The sequence below is a fragment of the Gossypium arboreum genome, chromosome 3 (genome assembly GCF_025698485.1).
Source record: "Gossypium arboreum isolate Shixiya-1 chromosome 3, ASM2569848v2, whole genome shotgun sequence".
Lineage (NCBI taxonomy): Eukaryota > Viridiplantae > Streptophyta > Magnoliopsida > Malvales > Malvaceae > Gossypium > Gossypium arboreum.
The window spans coordinates 33,630,869-33,657,194 of NC_069072.1; positions in this window are offsets into that span (position 1 = coordinate 33,630,869).

A 26,326-nucleotide genomic window follows, 5' to 3' on the forward strand; every position below is an offset into this window, starting at 1 on the left:
TTCATTTATCGGGATTTAACGAGCACGTGATCATTTCACATATTTATGGCATTTATACAATTCAGAAACACAACATTTAATTTAGGCATAAAAACATATAGAATTTAGTTACACGAACTTACCCCGACAAATGTTCGTGTACTTAAATCTACTAGTCTGACATTTTCCTCTTTTCCTCGTTCTAACTTCGAATTTGGTCCATCCGGATCTATACGAGTAAATTTAACGTTAATTTATCACATTTCACATTCATGTGGACTCAATTTACATCCTAGGCAAAATTACTATTTTGCCCCTAACTATTTCATAAATTCCATTTTTGTCCTTAGGCTCGGAAAATGAAATTTATGCAATTTACTCCCTATTCCAAGCCTAATAAAAATTTCAAAATAGAACTTACTACACATATATTCTATAAATTTTAGATTTTTTCATCAATTTTCACCATTTTGCATTTTAGTCCCTAAATCATGTTTTCATCAAAAATCACTTTGTAAAAGTTGTTTATCTATCAACAACCTTTCACTTTTTACCATAAATTTCAAATTTTCAGCATATACATCCATGACCTATTTTCCATACTTTGATAACTTCTCAAATTGAACCGCCAAATAGATAGATTAAGATATCCCGGTTTTAAAAATATCAAAATTACTAAAAACGGGACAAGAAAACTTACCCAATTTGGCCAAGAAAGTTTCTTCTCTCTCTCCTAGGGTTTCCATGTATTATTTTGGGGAAGAAGATGATAAAAATGATTTTTTTTCTATTTAATTAATTTATCATCATTAACAATTTTGGTTTCCAATTTAGTCCCTAAACTTTTTCTAATTTTCCATGGATGAATCATCCAAAAATATCTACTCAGTTTTTATTAATGGTCCAATTACCATATAAGGACCTTAAGTTTTGAATTCCATAGCTATTTGATCCTTCTAGCTACTAGAATTCAACTTTTGTATTTTATGCTATTTGGTCCTTCTCGTAATTAAACACTTAATCGATAAAATTTTCGTATCAAAATTTTCACATGACATGTCTATCATAATACGGACCATATAATAAAATAAAAATAAAAATAAACTTTATTTTTGTGTCGGATTTGTGGTCTCGAAACCATTGTTCCGATTTCACTGAAAAATGGCTGTTACAACTCTCTCCCCTAAAGGAATCTTTGTCCACAAAAATTTCACCAGTAAACAGATTCCAACATTAATGTCTCATGTTTCCATCCAGTTCCAAGATAGCTTTCTCTATATCGTATCATTTTCAAAGAACTTTCACTAAAGCTACCTTTATATTTTTCGTTTCTTTCACTTTACATGCCAAAATTTCAACCAGTCACTCACTTAAGCCGTGCCAAGCTGAATTTCAATCTCTATTAAAGAAATAACAAATGATAAGTCTGATCGATACTGGCATAACACATATACACATAAAACATTTTGAATTCTGTAGAACTCTAATGATAATACCAATCAATATGAAACAAGTCCAATTCTTTTCATTAATCTTATATGACCTGATAAACCGCAGACTTAATTTGCCTTCACGGGAAAACTGGAGAACTTTCTTCTATGGTGAAACTTTCAAAAATATTTTGTCGCCAATATGATACTCTATTTCTTTTCATTTTAGATTCACATTGAATTTCTAACTATCAATTACTACTTTTAAACTGTCTCAGATCACTTCATCATTCTTCAGTTTCAAAGAATCAATCCTACTGCATGTATCTTTTCTTACTAAATTCCATCCAAAACATTAGAGTTTTACATTTGTGACCATATAAAGCCTCGTACAATATAATTTTGTACTTGACTGTTAACTGTTATAATAAGCAAATTCAACCCAAGGTAAATACTTTTCTCAATTACCTTCAAACTCAAGTACACAACATCGAAGCATATCTTCCAAGATCTGAATCATATGTTTAAATTGATCATCCATTTGAAAATGAAACACGGTACTAAAATGTAACTGTATACCCAGAGTTTCTTGTAACTTGTTTCAGAATCAGAATTGAGTTGTAGATCTCTATAAAAAATAACAGAATCTAGCACATCATAATCTGAAAATCTCAAGAATAGATAATTCAAGCAATCTATCAAGTGGGAAATCCACTCATACCAGGATGGAATGTGCAGGCTTCATCAAACAATCGATTATTACTCAAATAGTATCTTTCTTTTTCATAGACAAGGATAATCCCGATATAAAGTCCATAATAATAACTTTGTCTCATTTCCATCTCGGTATCTTCACTGGCTATAATCATCCTGAAAGTTTCATCCTTATCTTGCTGATACGTCCATCATTTAAACAAAGATTCAAAAATACCACATTTTATTTCATGCTACTAATAAATCTTTTTCAAATCATTATACATTTTATCATTCCTCAGGTAAACAGACATAGTACCACTATGATCATTCCTGTAAAATTTTCTATATAAACTCCAAATTTTATATATTTTGAAATTCTGAATCAGAAATTATTTCACACTGTATTTTTTTAACTTACAACTCATTATTACTTTTCTGAGTTTTACTAATCTAACATAAAATCATCGGTTTAGCTCTATACTCAGCTAAAATTAAGCAATTATCAGACAATCGTAATCGATATCCATGGCTTGCAAAGTATACAAAGATTTTATACTCAAAATATGTGTAACCACATTTGATCTTTCCGAGTGATATTCAGTTATCAAATCATAATCTTTCAACATTTCAAACCATACACGCTATCTCAGATTCAAATCTTTTAGCAACATCAAATACTTCAAAATTTTATAATCAGTGAATATATGACATTTTTCACCAAACAAGTAATGTTGTCAGATTTAAATACAAAAATAATAGCTAGCAATTTTAGGTCATGTATCGAGTAATTCTTTCCATGTGGTTTTTAACTGTCTGAAAGTACAGGCTATTACCTTACCTTACTGCATCAAAACATAATCTAATCCCATTCAATAATACATCTCTATAATAACCAACTCCTTACCCAACTCAGGTTGAACCAGAATTAATACATCGGTCAACAGAGCTTCTAACTGGTCAAAACTTTACTGATATTTATCGGTCCATTCAAATCTTACCTCTTTTATGTAATAACTGGGTCATCAATGTAGCTATTTCAATTATTAACAATGAAGCTTTGAGGTTTTTCCAAAGTCACAACCATCAGATAGATTTTAAACCATTGTGCAATAATATGATTGACATTTCAGTTGCATTGATAAAGCAACACTTTAACAACTATAGTGCACATCAACTTAAAAGAGGGAAAACTGAAAGTGGCCCCAATAATAACCAATGCAGTAACACAGTTTCTATGATCTGTGATCTCTATCACCATAATTCATCATCGAGTCAATATTTTAATAGTAATAAATGTAATTACCCCCGATCAAAGAATATCTTTCACAAGTTTACATAATAAAGAGATTGATGATATCTCAGAGAAAATTCAGAAGAGTAATATCACGCATACTTAGTAGAAACAACTGTGATAAAGACAATAAAACTTGTATATTCGCAATTCAGGGCTTCAATCAATAGAATTAGAAAATGATATCATTTGAATCTTATCATCAAATCTTATATCAATCATGATAAATTAGAAAACCTAAGAAAAATAGAGTAATATCGCACATGAATCAACCAGACTTTTAGTAATTCCATCTATTATAAGTAGCTAGCCTTTCAATATGATAAATATTGCATTTGAACATGGACAATTTCATATGCCTTTGAGAATAACAGAACTTATAGAGTACCAAGAAGATATTGTTGTAATATCCCTGATTATAACAGCTACATCCAATTATCTATGCAATTTCATCAATATTCCACTGACTAATAAAATCATCAATAATCTTACATTAATCAGTTCATTGAAAGAGTCAATTCAAAAAAAATTTCGACTAATCCGTTATGTAAATATCATATCTAGATAAGTCGTTTACTCATGAATTGTAACAACTCGGTTTTAGCTAAATCGAAACAGTGGTTTCAGAAAAACAAATTCAATGTTGGAAAATTATTTTAATATTATTTTCAGTATTTACAGCATGTTATTTGATATGTGTGAAAATTTCATGAGATAATTTTATCAATTGGTTGGTTAATTTGATAAAAAAGGATTAAATCGTGTAAAATGCAAAAGTTGCATACTATTTGTTTAAAGTACTTAATTGCTATGATTAATTAAATTAAAAGTCCTTATGATGATATTAGACCACTGGTAGTGTTAATGGACATTAATGGACATGCATTATAAATTTCTATGTTTATTCATTAAGGGTAAAAATAAGTAAATTGATAAATTAAGTTAATTAAATTATGAAAAAACATGATTTTTTTTAATTCTTTTTGCCATTGCCGAAATTCCAAGGTGAAAAATACCATTTTTATGCATATTAGGGTTCGCCATCTTCATAGCTTAATTGGTAAGTGTTTTGAGCTCATTTTTTAATGATTTTTACGTTCTTGAGATCGTTGCTTCATATTCTAGCTAGCCCGTACTTTAGATTTCAAAACTGTTAAAGATTTTGGGATTTTCATTGTTGAATCTATGTGTTCTTTGATGTTTAATGTTGAAATATGAAAGCTTGATGATAGTTTTACATTTTTTTTAAGTGATTTTTGATGAAAATGCATAATAGGGATTAAATTGTGAAATGTGTAAATTGTGTAGTTGAAATGTGAAATAAATGAACGTTTTGAGCTGCTTGGGACCTGTATATAATTTGGCCAAGCATGGGTTTTGTTGAATTGTATGAATTTTGTGTATTTGTGAAATAGGGACTAAATTGATTAAATGTGAAAGTTTAAGGGGTAATGTGTAAAATGGCCAAATGTGTATTTTTGGATTAATTGAATGAGTAGATGAATAAATAAGCTAATTTTGAATTCATATAGATTAAGAAAGAAAGAATTCAAATTTAGATCGGGGGGAAAGCAAGGTTATCGAGTAATTGACCCGATCCGTCAATCCTGAATACGAGGTAAGTTCGTATATGATGATTACATTATAAATGTATATTAAAATGCTTTAATATTGCATAAAATGTTAAAATGGTATTATGGATAATGAATGAATTGTGAAAACGACTCTACGAATGCATTCGATGATAGAAACGAAAAGTGTAAAAGCACGGTTGAACCTTAAGAATAGTTTTGGATACTAGTGAAATGTTAGTAAGTGCTACATTGAGTTGGCTTCGGGCCATGATATTAGCACTTCAAGTGTGTATTTTACTGATTTGTCTTCGAGCCATGCATATCGGATGATTTGGCTTCGGGCCATGATAATAGTTCTTTGGATAAGTTACCTTGATTTGGCTACGGGCCATGGTATAGGTACTTATCATACAAGACTCCTGAGTATCTGATTTCTATTCTGAATGGTTCAACGGGTAAATGAATGATGTGGTTGAGAAAGAGGTTAGTACAAAGCGATACAGGTATGTACAAAGCCTAGTCGAGTATTAAATTGTGAAAGTTCTAGGAGTTTGTATTTGATCATGATTTGAGACATGAGAAAGGTTTGTACTTAATGTGTATATTGTTTTGTCATGTGTAATTGGTTGATTTGCACTTATTCGATGAATTAAGTTATTCACATACGAGCTTACTAAGCTATGAAGCTTACTTCGTGTTATTTTTCTATGTGTTATAGTGAATCATTGTGACAGCCCAAAATTGACCCTAGTCGGAATGTGGTTTCGGGACCACAAAACCGAGGCATAAAAATAATTTAAAATTTATTTTGATGCCTATAATATGTGTGTGCTCATGTGTGACATTTTTTTTTTATGATTGATTTAGTGTTATAAAGGTGAATTTCACTAGAAGGGACTTAGTAGTGAACTTTGAAAGTACGATAGGGAAATGTGTGATGACTAATTAAAGCATGCATGCAAAACAATGGACTTGCATGTCAAATTCCCCCTTTTTATAGGTGGTGGCCAGCCATAGCAAGGAATTATGGGCAAAGAAAACATGTTATGACATGTTCTGTTAATGCATGATGTATTAAGTGATAAAATAATTAGATGTGGGAAGAGAAACAAAAAAAAAAAAAAAGTGTGAGTGTAGCACCCTTTCCCCCATTGCCATGCAAGTGAAAGAAAAACAAGAAAAAAAAAATTGTTCATCCTTGTTCTCTCCTTTTTGGCCGAAAATACTAAGGAAGAAGATAGGATTTTGCTCCATTTTTGGTTTAGAAGAGATCTAGAAGGAGATTTGGCTAAACTTGCATCAAGATTAAGGTATGTATGAGGTTGTGTCATGAGATTCATGCATGTTTAGTTGCTAACTTGATGTTCATGTTAGCCATGGTTCAAATCCTTGTTATGCCATGGAAATGGTATTTGGCCAAAGTTGTTATTGTGTTAAAGCCATTGCATGCTAAATGTGAAGCTTGCTAATGATGCATGCAATGATGGATTGTCTACTCTTGAAATTTCTTTGTAGCAATCTTGAGTAAGACATTGAGTTTTTTTTGTTTAACCATGACCGAAGTTGAAAGGGCATGATTGTGATGTATTCGCCATGAAGCATTCATGAGCATGGTTTATGCTTCTTGCATGTTAGTTAAAATTTGTGTTTTGGATGGTTATGGACACCTTGAAATTGACCTTGCACCTATATGTGTATATATGTTTGCACATGATATTTTGGTTATGAAGAAAGTGATAAATATGTTTGTTTAAAGAAGAAATTTGTTGAAGAATGTTGTGAAATTTGCATGTACATTCGGCCTAGTACATGTATAGTGTGAAAAACCTTGAAATTATTTTTGATTTTGTGTATTTATGACCATGTATAATCGGCCACATGAGTAATTTGAGCACTTGATGTTATGTTAAAATTCTTGAGCTTAAATATATGGACGTATGTATATGTGGCCATATAATGGCGTTTTGGTTCAAAGGTTGAATGATAAATTAGAATAAAGTGAGATGATATGAGATGCGAATGTGATTGACTAGTAAACATTATTGAGAAAATATTGAATACTTCTACTTGTATTCGTTAAGCTCAAGAGCAAAGGGAGCTAAATCCGATAAAGGGAAGGAAAAAGTGATCGAATAGCCGTTGAAGCCGTTCGACAACATCCGAGGTAAGTCCTCAAGAAATGACCCTACTCGAATTATGTGAAATGAAATATGGATGTGTAATAATTATTGATTTATGTGTGTATGAGTATTTGAATGATACCCGGGCTAAGTCCCGAAGGCGATTATGCTAGTGATATGTTTGTGTTTGAGCCTTAGTAACGAAAATGAAACATGGATGTGTAATGATTATTGATGTATGTGTGTGCATGAGCAATTGAATGATATCCGGGCTAAGTCCCGAAGGCAATTGTGCAAGCAATGATATCCGGGTTAAGACCCGAAGGCAATTGTGCTAGTGACTACATCCGGGCTAAGACCCGAAGGCATTCGTGCAAGTTGTTAAATCCGGGCTAATACCCGAAGGCATTTGTGCAAGTCGTTCTATCCGGGCTAAAACCCGAAGGCATTTGTGCATGTGGTTATATCCGGTTGTATTCCGAAGAAGCTTGGGCTGGAGGTGAGCGTTGGTTGCTGTAATAAATTTAACTAGTACGCTCGAAAAGCCCAAAGGATAAGGTATGTTTATATGTGCATTGGAAAAGTCGATATGTTTGAGTAACATTCGCTCAATCGACTAACGAGTTTTCAGCTATTGAATTGGTTGATATCTTGTGAAAGTATATAATGATGAAGTGTGAAGTAAGTATGATTATGTGAATGTGTATTAATGAAATGATTCATTTGGCTATGTGAATGTAATGCTTTAGTTAGAGCTGATTTTATTGCTTGAGACTTACTAAGCATAAAAATGCTTACCCCGTTGCTTTGGCTCTCTGTTTTATAGATTTTGCTCGTTAGCGATCAGATTCGGGATCATTAAAGTCGAAGTCATCTACACTATCGAAGCCTCCATTTTGGTATAATTTTGGTTGAACTTTGAAATGGCATGTATAGGACTACCCTATTGTTGAAGGTCATGTACCTTTCGGTTTTGTGTAAGCTTGGATAGCCATGCGAAAATGGCTTATATACGTTTTTAGTATGATTCTATAATCGTTTGTATGATGATCATTATGGGGTATGGAATTGTTTTGAAAAGATTAGCCAATGGAATGGTTAATCATGATCACACTTTGTGCTATGTATGCAAAAAGGGCCAATTGAATCGTGGAAATCATGAAATAGGTAAAGGTTACCTTGAAAACAGATGCTGGCAGCAGCAGTGGTGTGGTTTTGAAAAATCACCAAAATTTGTAGGAATGGTCTTAAATAGTGAATAAGTTATGTAAATGAACCTTGATGAGTCTACTTTCATATGGAAGAAACGAAACAGTCATAGGAGTTACATGTTAAGAGATATTAAAGTTATTGTGAGACAGGGCCAGAACGGTTTCTGGGTCCCCTGTCGCGACTTTAAAATTTTACTATAAATTATCCAGGAATAATTAGAAGTCATTCCTTATATGTACAGATTCCATTTTGAGTCTCGTTTCATTAGAAACAAACGGCACCAGTATTAAAGCCCTGTACAGAGAGATATTCAAGTTGTAACGTGCGAAGGTCAGAGCAGTCGATCCCTGTAACATGGGTGACTTTTACTAATAAACTGTACCAATTTGCCTGACCAAAAATTCTAGAAATAAATCCATGGAAGGATATATGAGTCTAAATTCAGGGAAAATTTACGGAATCAGTTTCCGAGCTTTGAAACTCGAGATATGATTTTTAAGGCGACAGTGACACAGTTTTCCAGCCTGTCTGGAAATGCCAAATTGGTCGGAGCTTTAAGAGGACTTGGCTCGTTAACCCTTCGCGTCCGACACCGGCGATGGTCTCGGGTTCGGGGTGTTACAATCATGGTTAGCTTGGATCTGGGAGTCGTCAGGAACATCACTGCACTATCACACATCTAAGTTGGTACTTTTGACTTATACATTCATGGTATATGGCATGTACAAGCTAGATGTGGTATTTTGTCTGTGATTATAGCCATGAGATTTGGCTTGTAAATGATGTTAACAATAAGATGTGTTTGGCTATTAAAAATGGTTGTTAATGACTTTTGTAAGATGTTTATAATGCTTTGTGAGATGGTTTGTTTTGGCATGGTTGTAACCTGTAACATCCTGATTTTTCGGATTTATTCGTGGTTTGCAATATTTTATAAAGACTTTAAAATTTTGTATTTGGATGTGAAATTAATATTTTGAGTAAGTAAATGGGCTTATGGAAGGCCCATGAGTTGGCCAAAACCCAGTTGAATTTTTGGAATTTTAGACTTAGGAGTTAGGGGTTACGGCTAAGTGGCCCTTAAGTAGAGTTGTGGGTAAATTGCATCACAAAAGAGCCTTGGTAAAGTGGCAAGGGTGACGCCACTAGGCTCCTAGAAAAGTGGCGTGTGGAGCGATGGGAAGGCATGGGATCGATTCCTGTGTTGACAAATAGATGCATTTATTTTTAAGTGCGGGAGGGTAAGTGTTGGAGTTGGTGGATTACGCTAGAAGAGAGTTGGATCGGTTTAAATGCTTGGATTAAGGAGGGATAAGGGAGAGATTTAAGGATTTGGATGAGGCTAGGAGTTGGCGAATTATGGGAATTGAAGAGGGAAAATAGGCGGGGGTATTAGGTTGGTATTTGGCACTTAGGGTATTGAGTGGTGCCGTTTTCTTCTTTTTAACACCTTAGGGTTGTTTTCCTCTCTTTTCCTCTCTAGCAAAACTACCACCTCCCCAATTCTTCTTCTTCTATTTTTCTACTTCAAAACTATTCATCAAACACCTTATCATCAGCACCTTTGCGAAATCACAAAAGCCGAAAACACGTGATCCTTTGCTTGTGCCGATTTCTTCAAAGCCGTGTCCTTCTATGTTCTTTGTTTTATTGATCTCGATTATCTTTTCTTAATCCTAGATACTGACAGCAATTCTACTTCAAGGTTATAGTTCCACATTATCATCTTCTTCACCACCCAAAAGCGAAAGTACCCTTTGGTTTAGGGGCTTATAGCGAAACTTCTTCAAACTCCTGGATTCGGGTTTTACCATTGTTCTAAGGATAAATCTGCACTAGATTGCGTGGAAATCAAGTAGGAGTAAGGGGTAAGTACTTATCATCTCAAATCTATTCTTATTTTGCAAAGTTAAGAAAAGCCGAAATCCCTAAAATATAGAGAGGCTGTCGAATTGGGCATGTGGCTCTAAAGGTTTTTAACTGACGTTTTCTATCAATGATTAGTGTCTTCTTAAGTGTTGGATTAAAGGCGTGGGTTGTTGGAGCAATCAGATTCGGAGCTAGCTACCGTTTTTGGCAAAGAAGGTAAGGTTTCAAAGGCTTTTAGGGATATGGTTTGAGCATGGATGAGTAAGTTTTGGGGTTTAGTGATTATGGTTTGTAAATAAGAACTGTGCTAATCAACTGTAGGATATCGGAAGGGATCTCGATGCGATCGTCGCAAATCGGTGTGTACCGAACACCCTTCCTTAGTTTAATTCGGCAAAAGCCAAAATGCCGAAATTCCGGCATTTCATAGGCTTGTAAGTATGCGAATGCTCTTAAGACATAGAGTAATTGTTAGATCTAGCACCGCAAAGTGGTAAGGAGGTTCGTGTGACATTTTAGCGTATTTCAGAAAAAAGGGCCTCGATAGGCCAAAACTGGGCCCAATGGGCTTACGGACCAATATGGGTAAGAGATGGGCAAAGTAACCTGTCAGTTAGAGGGTAGAATCAAATTGCATAAAATTGTTAAGAATTACTGGAATAGCTTATGTAGTTACGTAAGTTACGAAATTACCCCTAAAGAGCATAATTAAGAAATACCCTAGGGTTTAAAATGGTGAAATGCATGAATAATTGATCTTGTATTTTGCATATTATGCTTTTATTGATACTGTTGCATGGGATTGGGGTATTGATGGAGGAAATCTTGGCTGGTTCATCCACGTCTTGGAGGCTTTGCCTCAACTTATCGATATTTGAGCGTTCTTGTGCCACCTTTGTGGAGTGTAGAAATTTGGGTGGGTTGAGATATTCCCCACATGGAGTGTAGAAATGGTGCGGGATTGTGTAGTGGTTGGTGGGTTGAGTAGTCTCCCGGATGGGTTTGCATGCATTATTACTACTTGTTACTTATATTCTTGAACGGGCCTATGGGCCACCTTTGTTATGTAATAAGGGCTAAGGCCTTGCTCTGTATTCGAAAGGGCTTACATCCCTTGTGTCTTCGTTATCTGAGCAGGGCTTAGGCCCATGGGCTCGAGCTGATTTGGGCTTTGGATGGACTTCAGATATACTGAGTTTTCCCAAACTCACCCTTCCTCTTCCATCCTTGCGGTGAGCCTAGTTGGTGGACTTGGAGTCAAGGGGATTCGGAGTGGCCACACGTTTTACGCAAATTCGTTTTCTTCGGTGAACTGGATTTTCCACATATTCGTTTATGGTTTGGGTTTTTGTAATAAAGCCGCTAATTATTTTATGGTTTGGGTTGTTTCTTTATTATTTAACTCGATTATGATAAATCTGAACTATGATAATTAACGGAATGGATTAGCTTTAGGACGCGTTTTCAAAAGCGTTAAAGTGTTTTCAAAATATCACGAACACAAGTAAGACTTCCGCTAAGCAAGCGTTTTCAACCTTAACCACTCTCTTAAGATAGACACAACAAAACGGTTTTCTCAAAATTAAGCGAGATGTTAGAGTGTGGCAATGGCGGTGTGCATGTCTAGGATTGGATCCGAAGGAGCTTGGTACTTAGCGGTCAAGCGGACTCACCTCCTCCTCTTCTGGTTTCCTACGGTGCACGACTTCTATTCACTTTAACCTAACTTTTAAAAGTGTCTTTTACAACACCAGCTAAGTTTTTCCAAACTAAGTGTCTGAGAATGTTTTGAGCAACTTGATGTGGTGCATCAGATCCGGTCATAACGTCTAGGCCGGGTTTGGGGTGTTACATAACCAAGACATGATGGGAGTTAAAATGGTTATTTTAATTATGGTGGATGAAAGCTTGTGAAAGGTCATATTCTGGCATGAATTTATATGTCAATTTGGTAGTTAAATAGTATGTAATACAGTGAATGAATTGATTGAGTTGAGGATGGTTTTCTATTGTGAATATTAAGCTGGTATATATATACATATTGTATGAATTAAAGTTAAAGATCATGTTGTTTTGGTATATATTTGAGTAAATGAAATGGTTGTATTTGTATAGTATGAATTGTGCATGAATTGGGATTGATTTGGCTGCCTTTTGTGTACGAAAATTTTACATTTTTACTTGTGTCGGTACATTAAAGTTGGGGTGGCAAATTGGCCTTGTAAATGGCCTATTTTTGTCCACACGGGTAGAGACACGGGTGTGTGTCTCAGCCGTGTGTGACCCACAGTCATGGTATACGGCTGGGTGTCCCTTGATGATACTTAGAAATCAAGTCAATGAGTTACATGGCCTAGACACACGAGAGTGTGGTCGACCGTATGGCCAAGTCAGTATACCCTTCAGTTTTCACACGGCCTGGCACATGGGTGTGTCCTCAGCCATATGATACAAGTCAATATGTATACCCTGTTTCTACACAGCCTGAGACACGGTCATGTCTGGAGCCCTGTGAGGCACGCAGCCTTTTCACACGGGCGTGTGACCCCTGTATGGTTGAAATTTTTCTAAGTGTCCATAATTTTCATATGTTATTAGTTTAGTCCCGAATCACTTCTAAAGCATGTTTAAGGCCTCGTAGGTCATTATAAGGGGCAATATGTTTGTGCTTAATTGGTATTTGAGTATGAATGCATAAATGTATGAGTTATGTATGTTAAATGATGTGTATTGTTAAATGTTGTGTATTGATTGGTAATACCTCGTAACCTTACTTCGGTGATTGATCCGGGTCAGGGGTGTTACATGAATAACTTATTCCCTAACAATGATATCACATATTTAGAATAATCTTCAGAAAAAATTGATATCTCTTTTAATACTATCGTTACTTACCAACCCATTCTCATTATGACTACATCATTAATCATTCAGCCCTTGAACTCTTTAGTTCCACATTCATGAGCTTAATCCATATAAATCTTGTGAATTTCATTGTATAACACTATACTGGTAAGGTGGTAGAGATTGTAAGACTCAAAATTTAACTTTCATAAATACACACATATCACTTAACATTTATCATTAACATGTCCATTATAAAACATTTATTTCATACCTTTATAGGTCCCCTTTTATCATAAGCAACAATTTTACTCAAGCACGTGCCTATCACTTTCAACAGTATCGAAATTAGCTGTAACGCCTCAAAAAAATTCTCAGTATTTATTTTGCATGTTTGTGTCAGACAAAGATCTGTCTGCTTCAATGGTTATGTGTTCTGGGACTGTTTGGGAAGTCTTGGGTTCAAGCCTTGGCTTGTAGAAAAGTTTTGTTTTTATTTTGACTAAGCCCTGTCTCTGGTCAGTAGGTTCTTAAATAAATGTGGGTGAAACATGCCAGAAAGTGCCTGCTAGTCTAGGCGATAAGTAGCGTGTTACCAATGACTGAGGTCCGAAGTTCGAGTCTTGGTCTACGCAATGGATTTTATTTTGCTGTGAGTACATAGAGTCTTCTAACCTGGCCGAAACTCTAAAGTGTTTGAAGCGGGTTCAAATTAGATGGTGGAGAGATCGGAGGAGAGTTTTGAGGAGTGGATTAAGGGATTGGTAAATTCGGGATTTTGAAGTGTGGGAGAGTTACTGCCGAATTGGTATGCTAGCCACTCAAGAATTCGGCTAGGGATTGGTATGTTTTCTCTCATTATTTTCAATTTCTGACTTTTTTCCTTTTGCTTCTTTTCACTTCTTGGTTTTGTGGCTGAATATTGCAAAAGACCATTAGGGTAGTCTCGTGTCATTTTTGTTGTTGCTGTTGTTTATTTCGAGTTTACACTTCCCTTGAGTTCTCTTTGACCAATTGGCTTTCCTCTATTAGTCTTTCTCTCTATCTTCTTTTTCCTTGGCCGATTCTTTTCTCCCCCTCTCTTAAGCTTTGGCCAAATACACCTCCTCTTCTTTCTCTCTCAATTCTTTCCCCTTTTCATCTTGCTACCTTGGCCGAATACTTCATCTCTCCCTCTCTATTTTTGTTTTCAGATTCGGCAAGGGTTCTTTGCTCAATCGAGTTTGAGTGCATGGTTCTTCTTTCTCTCTCTCTCCATCAATTTTCCTTGGCTGAATATTGGTAGGTAAGCTTCTGCCTTACTTCTTTCCCTTTTGGGTTTTCACTTTTCTGGGCACCATCTCTTCTCTTTTCCTCTTCTTGTTGTTACCCTTCTATTTACTCTTTCAGATCAATCCTTCTTCTCGGTTCTTTGTATGCTACATCACTGATCTATAATCTGCTCTGTCATTGTTGGTAAGTAGTTTAAGGATGTTGTAAAGAATCATAGGTTACTATACGAAAGGTGGTGTTGAGTGGTAAGTGTGGTTCAGTTGAGATTGTATTGGACTCCAAGTATGGGTTTAATAAAAAGGTTGTGACTTTCGTGTAGGTGGTGATCGAAGTTGATTGGCACGTCTCCTAAGAACCAAGGGTGCGACTACAATTGATTTAGGTAAGGAGATTGTGATCGATTTGGAACTCCGTTAGGTCCAATTTGAAACATGACTTAAGTAACTAATTAGATGTTGGTTTGATTTAATTCAGGTATAAGAGTTTTTGGAGCTCGGATAACTTCAAATCATGCCAGGTTTGCCCTTAATCGTAGATTGGCAAAAGTCGAAATAAGTGACCATTGAAGCTACACAGGCGTGCGCTCGCTCGTGTGGTAGTCTGTATGCCTAAACATGGGTGTATGATTGTTGAGGCCGACCATGAGCAATTTCGTGGGCCGAGGTCATTTTGGGCCATTTTGGGCCGAACTGAGCCTTGTGGACCCCACACGGGTAATCCATACAGACGTGCGGAGAATGTTGGGTCAAGCTGTGTAATCCACAAGGTCAATGTTATTTCCAGGCTATGTGGGCCACACGGGAGTGTGGGTCCACATGGGTTCGCAATATGGGTCGTAGGCCTATTTTCACTGTTTGACTGTTAAGGTTGCACGGGTCGCCTGAGACGACTGTGGACCTACTGTCGAGTAGGTAAGTGTACCTAGACCCCTAACTGATAAAATGACTATTATGCCCCTATGTGAAAAAAATGACAGTTATACCCCTATGAGATGAATGATTATATTTGAGCATGCCATTTTAAACATACTAAATATATATATATATGATATTATGACCTAACATGACATGATGCATGATATGTTGCATGGGGATGGGTTTTATTATGATTGGAGGAAGTGTATTGTACTGGCAGCTTTGTTGCAAATATTGTTTTGTGCCGCGATCGGTACTACTTGGAGTGTAGGGATGGGCGGGTTGATTATATCCCCACATGGAGTGCAGGGTTGGATGGAGATGGAGTGTAGAGGTTGGCTGGGTAGGATCTCTTGATTGCATATCTGTATTGTCTTCATCACCGAGATGGGCTCGCCCAAACTGATTATATCTTGTAAGGGCTAAGTCCTAGCGATCTTGAATCATCAACGATATAGGCTTAGGCCTAGATTGCATATGCTCACTGTTTGTTTAATGGTTGTGGGATTACACACTGAGTTTTCATAACTCACCTATTTGTTTATCTGTACAGGTAATTCCAGACTTAGGTGGATCAGTGCTGTGAGGGACTCAAAGGTGGCCGCACAACTGCACATACTTCCTTAATTGATTTTAAATTATAAGTAATTTTATTCTGGGTATTTTATTGTAATAAGGACTGTTTGGTTTTTATTTTTAATGTGGATTGTTATTTGCTTGATTTATAACTGCTAGCAGTAGGAAAATGATGCGAGTTTTCAAAAAAATAAATGTTTTCCATAGACACCACGAATACAAAATCTATTTCAAAAGCTTTCAAAAGTAATAACATTTTAAAATAAATTAATCATAATGACATTTTAATATGATTAACTTTTCGAAAAACATTTTTCATTTTGAAAATGAATAAACATATATTAAGATCACATAAAGAGGTTAAATAAAGATTGGGTTTTCAACGAGATTATACTTTAAGAAAAACACTTCAATGTGACATCTCCAGATTTGGCCATAACGTCTATTCCGGGTTTGGAGTGTTACATTTAGTGGTATTAGAGCCAACTTACAAAACTTGGCTATGGATTTGGGTTTCTTTAAAACATGGAATTTCTGAAAAGAACTATTTTAAATGATTTGAAGTATTTTGAAATATTTTACTGAAGGTGTGGTACACCGAGTCTCCGGCTCTGATTCTGTAAGTCTTCTGAAACTGTTGTTTGTTTAAATTGAAATACTTAGATTACTGTAGTAGTTGTAGACTGTACTGAAATACTCTATTTAGGGTATACTAAAAACTGTAGTAAGACTGCAATCTGCAAAAACGAATTCTAAATTACTAATACTATTTCCCATAAAACATCCATTAATAAACACTAAAATTGTAAACTAATGCATAAAACTGTTAATACAAATAAAATGTAAATCGATAATGAGCACCAGAGGTACTCATAGAAGGGGTTCAAGAGGCCGCGATAGAGGCAATAGAGGTGCTTGGGCTGGTCTTCATCATCTAATCACATGCCTAATGTTGAAGCTAGGGAGGCACCAGCTTCACCTGTGACTGAGACTGGGTCTCATGATCGTGCGGCTGGGGATGACGCACCTTCCTAAGCTATGTTAAGGATTTTGGAGAGGGTTTTTGGGCCCAATACTAGTGTTGTGGGCCGTGGGTCAGTTACGAAACGACTCTGGTCTAATGGAGCTGAGATTTTTAGGAGTATTGCTGGTGTTGCCTCTAATGTGGCTGAGTATTGGATTGAGGCCACAGAAAGGATCATGGATGATCTCGACTGCACCCCCGAGCAGAAACTAAAGGGAACAGGGTCACTGCTGAGAGATAAGGCTTACCAGTGGTGGCTTACAGTTAAAGAGGGCACTCAACCTGATCGACTGACTTGGGAATTTTTTAAGACTGCTTTCTAGGAAAAGTATGTAGGTGCTAGTTATGTGGATGCCCGAAGGACAGAGTTTCTGAATCTGACTCAGGGGGATAAATCAGTGGTGAATATGAGGCTGAATTTTTGTGATTAAGCTACTATGCACGAGGGATGGTTGCAACCGGGTACGAGTGGTGTGTTCATTTTGAGAATGGCCTCAGGGATAGTCTACAAGTTCTGGTAACTCTGCAAAAGGAGTGAGAATTTGTTGCTTTGGTTGATAAAGCGAAGATAGTCGAGGAGGTGAAGCACGCTGAGTGCCAGAACCGTGAGAACGAAAGAGGTAGGAACAAGAGGGATTTGGAGCCCTCAAATTCCTTTCTGAGGCCTAAGAAAAGGCCGAGTTCTGAGCAAGTCGAGTTGGGGCTGCTTTGTTCTTTGCTATTGGACCACACCACATGCTAATTGTAGGAGGCGCTATCGGTGAGTCTTTGGAAAAGGATTAGGGCATGTTTGAGATGCGTGTCATTCGAGCATCGTATCAGAGATTTCCACGGAGGCCCTATCAGATGCAAGATACTGGTATAAGTACTGTACAGTCACCGAGGGGTGTTCAGTAGCCACCGAGAGGCTGTGGTCAGGCCAAAGGCGGTAATGGTTTGGGCCGTATTCAGAGGGTACCAGGAAAAGGTACTGGTCACACTAAGGCGAGGCAGCCAGCTTTGGTTTATGCTGCACGTTGCCGAGAGGAGAGAGATGTCCCAGATGTTATTACGGGTACGTTTTTTTATCTATAACATACCTTATACTGCACTGATAAATATAGGATCTACTCATTCCTATATAGCTTGTAATGTGTCTGAGACTTTGGGTATCTTGGTTGAGAGTACTACGAGTGAGGTTACTATGTTGAGTCTATTGGGCTAGTCAGTGAAGGTAAATAAACTTTTCAGAGATGTAACTTTGGAGGTTCAAGGAGTTATCTTTTTGGTGGATTTGATGGAACTTCCTTTTGGAGAATTTGACTTAATTCTGGGAATGGACTGGCTGGTTAAGCATCGATTGAGCTTGGATTGTGCTACTAAATGATGGTACTGAGAACTATGGAGGATGACGAGGTAGTTGTAGTTGGAGAGTGGCAGAATTACTTGTCAAATGTGATTTCTGCATTAAGGGCGAAGAAATTGGTTCGTAAGGGTTGTGAGGCGTACTTAGCCTATATTAGTGTTTCAGATTCTGGGGTTTCATTTGTTAAGGACATCAGGACAGTTATAAAATTTTTGGATGTTTTTCCTAATGATGTGCTTGGGTTACGTTCGAACCGTGAAGTTGAGTTTGGGATTGAGCTCCTGTGTCCATCGCCCTTTATAGAATGGCACCGAAGGAGCTTGTGGAGCTTAAAGCTCAGATTCAAGAGTTGTTGGATCGTTGGTTCATCTGCCCTAGTGTGTCTCCGTGGGAAGCACCGATTTTGTTTGTAAAAAAGAAGGATGGATCCATGCGCATGTGCATTGATTATCGACAACTAAATAAATTGACCGTTAAGAATAAGTACCCCCTACTGAGGATAAATTATCTGCTCGACCAGTTTTGAGGAGCTTTGATTTTCTCTAAGATTGACCTCCGATTGGGGTACCATCAATTGAGGGTTAAAGAGACTGATGTATATAAGACAACATTTAGGACTCATTATGGTCATTACGAGTTCTTGGTGATACTGTTTGGACTGACGAATGCACCAGTGACTTTTATGGATCTGATGAACCGAGTGCTCCAACCCTATTTGGATCGATTTGTAGTTGTTTTTATTGATGACATTCTGGTGTATTCGAGAATTGAAGATGAACATGATGCACATCTCTGAGTTGTTCTGCAGATTCTGAGGGAGAAACAATTGTACGCCAAGTTCAGTAAAAGTGAGATCTGGTTACGAGAGGTAACATTTTTGGGCCATGTGGTATCTGCTGAGGGGATTAGGGTTGATCCTCGAAAGATTGAGGCCATTTTGGACTGGAGGCCACCTAAGACTGTATCTAAGATTCGTAGTTTTCTGGGACTGGCAGGGTATTATCGGTGACTTGTTGAGGGGTTTTCACTGATTGCATAACCTTTTACTAAGTTGTTGTGTAAGGGGGTGTCGTTTAACTGGACTGATGCATAGCAAGAGAGCTTTGAGAAGCTCAAGAAAGTTTTGACCGAGGCTTCAGTCTTGATTCAGCTAGATTCTAGGAAAGAGTTTACTGTCTACAGCGATGCATCACATGTTGGGTTGGGGTGTGTGTTGATGCAAGAGGGTAAGGTGGTTGCGTATGCATCGCGTCAGCTTAGGACTCATGAGGTGAATTATCGAACGCATGATTTGGAATTGGCTATGGTGGTTTTTGCATTGAAAATTTGGAGGCATTACCTGTTGATAAACCGTAATTTATACATATTTTTACCCATGCTTAACGTATTTTATGGATGATTTTTCCTTAGAATTGGTGAATTTGATGCTCCTAATGCCTTAATTTCATGTTTTATACTTTGGTAAGCATAGGAGAGCGAAAGGAACGAGAAACGAGCAAAAAACAGAGAAAATGGGCCAAAGTACGAAATCCACATAGCCTGGACCTCTTCACATAGACAGACCACACGGCCTTGTCAATCTGGCAGAATCGAAGCACGACTCACATGGGCGTGTCCCTACCGAGCCGAAGTTGAGTCCAATTCGAAAAAGGCCAATTTTGGGGGTTTTTAGGCATTCCAAAGCCTATAAATACACCCTAGAGGAGGAGGAAAAGGGAGGCACAGAATAGGGAGTAAGGAATTACTCCAAGGAAGCTGATTGATCCATCTTAGAAGCCGAATTCACCATCAAGACTGAAGATCTCTCCTCAATTTCTCGTTCAGGAGTTTTGGGTTTTCTTCATGCTTTGTATTCTTTATTATTCTGAGATGTTTTCTTATTTAGTTATGAACTAAAACCCTAAATACCTAAGGGGAATGAAACATAAGATGAATCTTGTTATTATTTTATGAATTGTAAGATAAATATTTAACTTGTTCTTAATTATGTGTTCTTAATTCTTGTTTTGATATCCCAGGATACTGATTCAAGATAAGCTCTTATTCAGAGGAGGAATAGACCCTGTCTAAGAGTACATTTTTCATACTTAAGCGGAGTTGATTGCGCACCTAGACATAGGGTGACGAGATTTTGTCGGATTAGGGTGAAACCTAATAAGGGGATCCATGATCGAGTTAATGCAACCCTAGGGTGTTAATTAGAGAAAGGTCTCAATTATTCAATCTAGGGATTAGACGTTATTAGTCTTGAATAGGGATAATAACATAACTTAGGGACTTAGGGATCTCTACAGAACAAGTTAAATTAATAAATCGTCCGATTCGGAGCCAGAATAACAAGTACAGTCTAGGTGGATTTTTCCTTAGGTATTGTCTTAATTCAATCGATTTTCCCAAAAGCAATTCCCCAATTCCATTCTCTATGAATTCTTAGTTTAGATAATTTGTTAGTTAAAAAAAAAAAACCTCTTTATTCTAAGGCTATATAATAAAAGGATAGTCATTACTAGTACTTTTAGTTCCCTTGGGTTCGACAATTCGGTCTTGCTAAAACTATACTACTGTTCGATAGGTACACTTGCCTACATCACAAAAATAGTTAGTTTCAAGAATGATTGATTCTAAATATTTAAAACCTATCACAAAATCACGCGATCAAGTTTTCGGCGCCGTTGCCAAGGAACTAAGGTATTAGGAACACTCAATTTTTATTACTTTAGCCATTTATTTTTCTTGCAATCTAATTTTATTTTTAATTTTATTCTAATTTACTAATTTTTCTTTTTCTTTCTTCTGGTAGGTTTTTATAGTTTATGACTAGAAGAAACTCGTCAAGACCACTACTTTTTGATGAAGAAATCGATCACACAGTTCGTAGAAACCAAAGAGTAATAAGGCGAAGCCTAAGATACAGAAAGAACGAGCAAGAAGACGATACTCAACCCTCAACTGAAAAAATGGCTAAAAACCAAGACAATCAACTACCTTTTGCAGTTGCGACTAATCAAAATCCTACTCCACGTACTATGTATGATTATGTTAAACCTTCTTTAACAGGAACTGAATCAAGCATAGTTAGACCTACTGTAGCTGCAAATACTTTTGAACTGAAACCTAACGCAATTTAAATGATACAACAGTTTGCTCAGTTTGATGGTTTGCAGGATGAAGATCCCAACGCTCACTTAGCAAAATTTTTGGAACTATGCGATACATTTAAAATTAATGGCATTTCTGACGAGGCCATTCGTCTTTGGTTATTCCCTTTCTCATTGAGGAACAAAGCTAAACAGTGGTTGAACTCGTTACCACGAGGGTCAATTACTACTTGGGAACAAATGACCAAAAAAATTTTACTAAAATATTTTTCGCCTGCTAAAACGACTAAATTACGTAATGATATCTCTTCTACGATGCATGGGAAAGATACAAGGACCTTTAGAGAAGGTGCTCTCACCATGGGTTACAGCTTTGGCTTCATGTTCAAACAATCCATAATGGCCTGAATCCTTCGACTCGGCAAATGGTTGACGCAGCTGCTAGCAGAACCATCAATAATAAAACACCTGAAGATGCTTATGAGTTCATAGAGGAGATGTTATTGAATAACTATCAGTGGCAAGTCATGAGGACAAAGCCAACGAAAATAGTCGGTGTTTATAACATCGATTCGGTCACCATGCTCTCTAATCAGGTAGAACTCTTGAATAAGAAAATCGATGGTTTTCTTAGTTCTTCTGAGTTCACCCGAATACTGAGGCTTGAAGCAAGTGGAGGTGGAACAAGCCATTCGGAATACCAACCTTATGGCCACAACATGGATAATGAGCAATTAAATTACATGGGTAATAATCCTCGACCTCAAAACAATCCATATAGTAACACTTACAATGCAGGTTGGAGGAACCACCCCAATTTCTCATGGGGCAGTCAAGGAAATCAAAGACCACAACGAACCACCCTACCAACAGGAAATGAAGCCGAACCTTGAAAAAATTGTAATATCCTAAATTAGGGCTTAATCGGAATAGTGGTTTCGTGACCACAAATCCGAGATAGAAATAATTATTTTACAATGATTTTGAAGTTTATGATATGATTGCATGATTGTGTGAAAATTTCGTGATGAAATTCTATGCCTAAAGTGCTTAAATTGAAAGTAGGGACTAAATCGAATAAGTTGCAAAACTTGCATTCTAGAAGTTTTTAGTATGAAATTGTTTTGGAATATTAATGAGGAGGTCTTAAATATAAATTTTACCAATATTAAGTTCATGGACAAAATTAGGACATGGAAGGAATTTTTGGAAAGTTTAGTAGTAAGGGCATTTTGGTCATTTAGTTATTAAAATGAATTAAAACAAAATTAAAAGCCAATTTTGTCCATCTTCTTCATTAGGCCGAAATTTCAAGTGTTCTCCATAGCTAGGGTTTGTTTCAAGCTTCCAAGCTCCATAGTAAGTGATTCCAAGCCCGCTTTTAATGATTTTTACGTTTTGAGATCCCTTAACTCGATAAAGCTTATGTTAGCAATAATTTAACCTAGGGTTTATATTTGGAAAAATACCCATAGGTGAAATTTGTGTATTTTGATGTTTTATTATAGAATATGAAGTTTTAAATTATGTTAGACAACTTGTACTACTCGATTTTAAGCAAAAAGCGAGTAAAAGGGCTTAATCGGTAAAAATACCTAATAGTCACAAGTACATGTTAGAGTGAGAATTTGATGTTGCCATAGAAGAGAAAAGTGATCAGCATGTTGTAAAACATAAGAATAAGGAATAAAGTTTAATCCAGAGCCTAGGGGCAAAAATGTAAATATGCAAAAGTTTAGGGGTAAAATTGTAATTTTGCCAAAATTTGAGTTAAAATTAATTTGATAATGTGAGTATTATATAAGCTAAATGTGTTATTTTAGATCAAGAAAGGCGTGGAATCGACCTCAATCGAGGAAAAGAAAAGATTGTGGACTAAATTGCAAAATCTTTGTATTTTGGTACCAAGGTAAGTTCATGTGTAAATAATGTAGCATAATTGTTATTTTTAAGTTATTGATATTAATTATGTGTTATGCTGAATTTTATTATGAAATGTATGCTTTGTGGTTAATTTCAAATAATATGTAAATTATGTGAACTACTTGTTAAATATAATTGTTACTGAGTATTGATTTGGCATTCTACGGAAGGCGGCAAGGATAAGTGTTAGAGAAAAAGCCCGTTTGAACCTTAGGAATAGATTAGGATACAAGTGACATGTCACTAGGATGGTTGGGCATCCGAACTCGTTGAGTTGAGTCCGAGTTCACTTATGGATGCGAATGTCCGAGCTCGTTGAGTTGAGTCCGAGTTCGTGAGATGTAACTAGGCATCCGAACTCGTTGAGTTGAGTCCGAGTTCACTTATGGATCTGAACGCCGAGCTCGTTGAGTTGAGTCCGAGTTCGCTTATGGGCGGGTTACATGATTGCTTGATTGAATATGTGGCACTTATGTGCAAGTTATCCATGTATCCAATTATATTCGATGTGTTCAACGGGTAAAGTTCTACTCAAATGGAGGAAAATTTCGAGATGTAAAGAGACGTATTGGTAAGTGATACGAAATGGATATTTTGGACAGGTATGTATTTAACCCTCGGGTTGAGTATTGATACAACCACGATAAGGTAATAAGATGATGAAGAATGATTAAAAATGTGATATGTGTTTTAGTGGTGTATGCTAATGTTGATGGTATAACTGTTTGTTATGTTACTTATTATTTGCATATGAACTTACTAAGCATTTATGCTTACTCCCTCCTTCTTACTCATTGTAGTTTTGGACAAGCGAGCTCAGGGGTCGGGATAGGTCGAAGGCTCAGTCACACTATCCAGAAGATTTTTGGTAAATGGCTTGTAAATTTAAGTATGGCATGTATAGCAATATACCCATTTTGTGTAAATGATCTTATGGTATGGTTGTGAAATGGTTGAGGAAATGCTTGATAATGATAAATTATGAAAATGGTTAGTTTAGATTATGTTTGATGTTAAGGAAAACTATTAAGATACTTAGTGCATAAAACTCATAAAAGGATGAAATTTACCATAAGCGAATCTGTAGCAATACTAACGCGAGTTTGAAAATTTACTAAAATCATAGAAATTGAATTTGGTGGTGAAATACATATCAAATTGAAGCTTATTATGTCTAGCTTCACATGAAACAAATGAAACAAGTAAAGGAAGTATATGTTATAAGATATTTTAATTTTAGTGAAACAGAGTCATAGCAGTTTCTGAATCCCCTGTTCCTAATTTAGAAATTCACCATAAATTGTAAAGATATAATTAGGTGGTTTATTTTATATCCTCAGAAGCCTTATTGAGTATAGTTTTAGTATAAACAAACCTCATAGTCATATGAATTTTTTACAGAGAGAAATGTGGTTCGTAGTAAACAGAGGTCAGACCAGTCGAGTCTTGAAACAGGGGTAACTTTAACTAATAAACTGTACTAATTGGCCCAACCAAAAATTATAGAAAAAAATTAGTAGATAGTTTTATGAGTCTATATTCAGGGAAAATTTACGGATCTTAATTTCGAGTTTCGTAACTCGAGATATGATTTTTCTTGTGACTGTGACGCAAGTAGCTTAAAAGCTGTGAATGTAGAAACAAATAATTCAAAGTTCTAAAAATGTTAAACTAAGCTTAGTAACACCTCATACTCGACTCGTGACGGTCTCGGTGTGGGGCGTTACATTTAGTGGTATCGAGCAGGTTTAGTCGGTTCTCGGACTCGTGTTGTATGTACGGATTTTGCTATACATGCCATATGTATGAATTGTGATAGTGTCACGACTTGACCTTTTAAATGAAATTTTCTTTATATAGTAAATGGATCCCGATCCAAATTGTGGCGAGATGAAGTCTGAGAGTGTCATGACTCCGGTGATGGAGCAGCCGATGGAAAACCCACCCCTCTTGTTGGTCGGGGAGGAGGGAAAGGGATCGGAAGCCTTTCTCCAAATGATGAGTGCATGGTACACCGAGTTCGTTCAATCGAACCCAAATGTCGACCTCCCCACCTCCCCAATTCCTCAACCTATGCCTCCAATGCCTCAAGGAGTGGATATGATAAAATTTCACAGAACCCCGTTGATAGAATTAAGTAAACAAGGGGCTGAAGAATTTAGAGCAAATATTGATGATGATGCGAGAAAGCGAGTTACGGCTTGAAAATTCTATCCGGGTATTTGATGAATTATCTTGTACACCAAGAATGTTTGAAATGTGCTACATCTTTGTTGAGAGATTCAGCCTATAATTGGTGGAAGACTTTGATTTGGTGGTACCGAAAGAGAGGGTAACACAGGAATTCTTTCAAGAAGAGTTTGGAAGAAATATATTAGTGAAAGATTTATTGATCGAAATGTAAAGAGTTTCTTGAGTGAAGCAAGGTAATATGACGGTCTCGAAATATGAAAAAGAGTTTGTTCGATTAAGTAAGTATGCGGGGAATATGTTCCTCTGAAGCCAAGATGTGCCGACGATTTGAAGACGGGCTTAACGAAGACATTAAGGTATTTGTTGGGATCCTTGAACTAAAAGAAATGGTGGTACTTGTCGATCGAGCTTGCAAGGTGAAGAATTCTTGAAGGAAAAGAAAAGGTAGAATCAAACACGAAATTGGAAGAAAAGACCAATGAGTAATGCACCCTCACGACAAACCGGAAAGTCAAGAAATATGAATCCTCGTTCCCAAGTTTCAATTGGGCAATCATATGGAAATTTTAAGAAGCGAAATGTGGGTCTTAAATCTCGGACCACTTCTGCGGCTAGTGTGGGAAATCTGAGATTTGTTAAACCCGAGTGCCGTGTGTGGTAGAAATCATTTTGGTCCGTGCGAGCAAATGAATGTTTTCGATGTGGTTCTCGGATCATTTTATTAGAGACTGCCCAGAGAGAGCTGAGAAAGAAAAATTTCAGAATGTAAAAGCTAGTGGTGCAGACTCGAGGGGAAGGTATCCGAGAAAAGCTGGAAGTGAAACAAGCGGTAAGAATGTAGCGAGGATGCACCTGGTTAGACTGAAGGAAGGGCTCTGGCTAGAACTTATGCTATTAAAGCGCGTGAAGATGCTTCCTCACCTGATGTGATTACCGGTACATTTTCTCTCTATAATGTTAATGTTA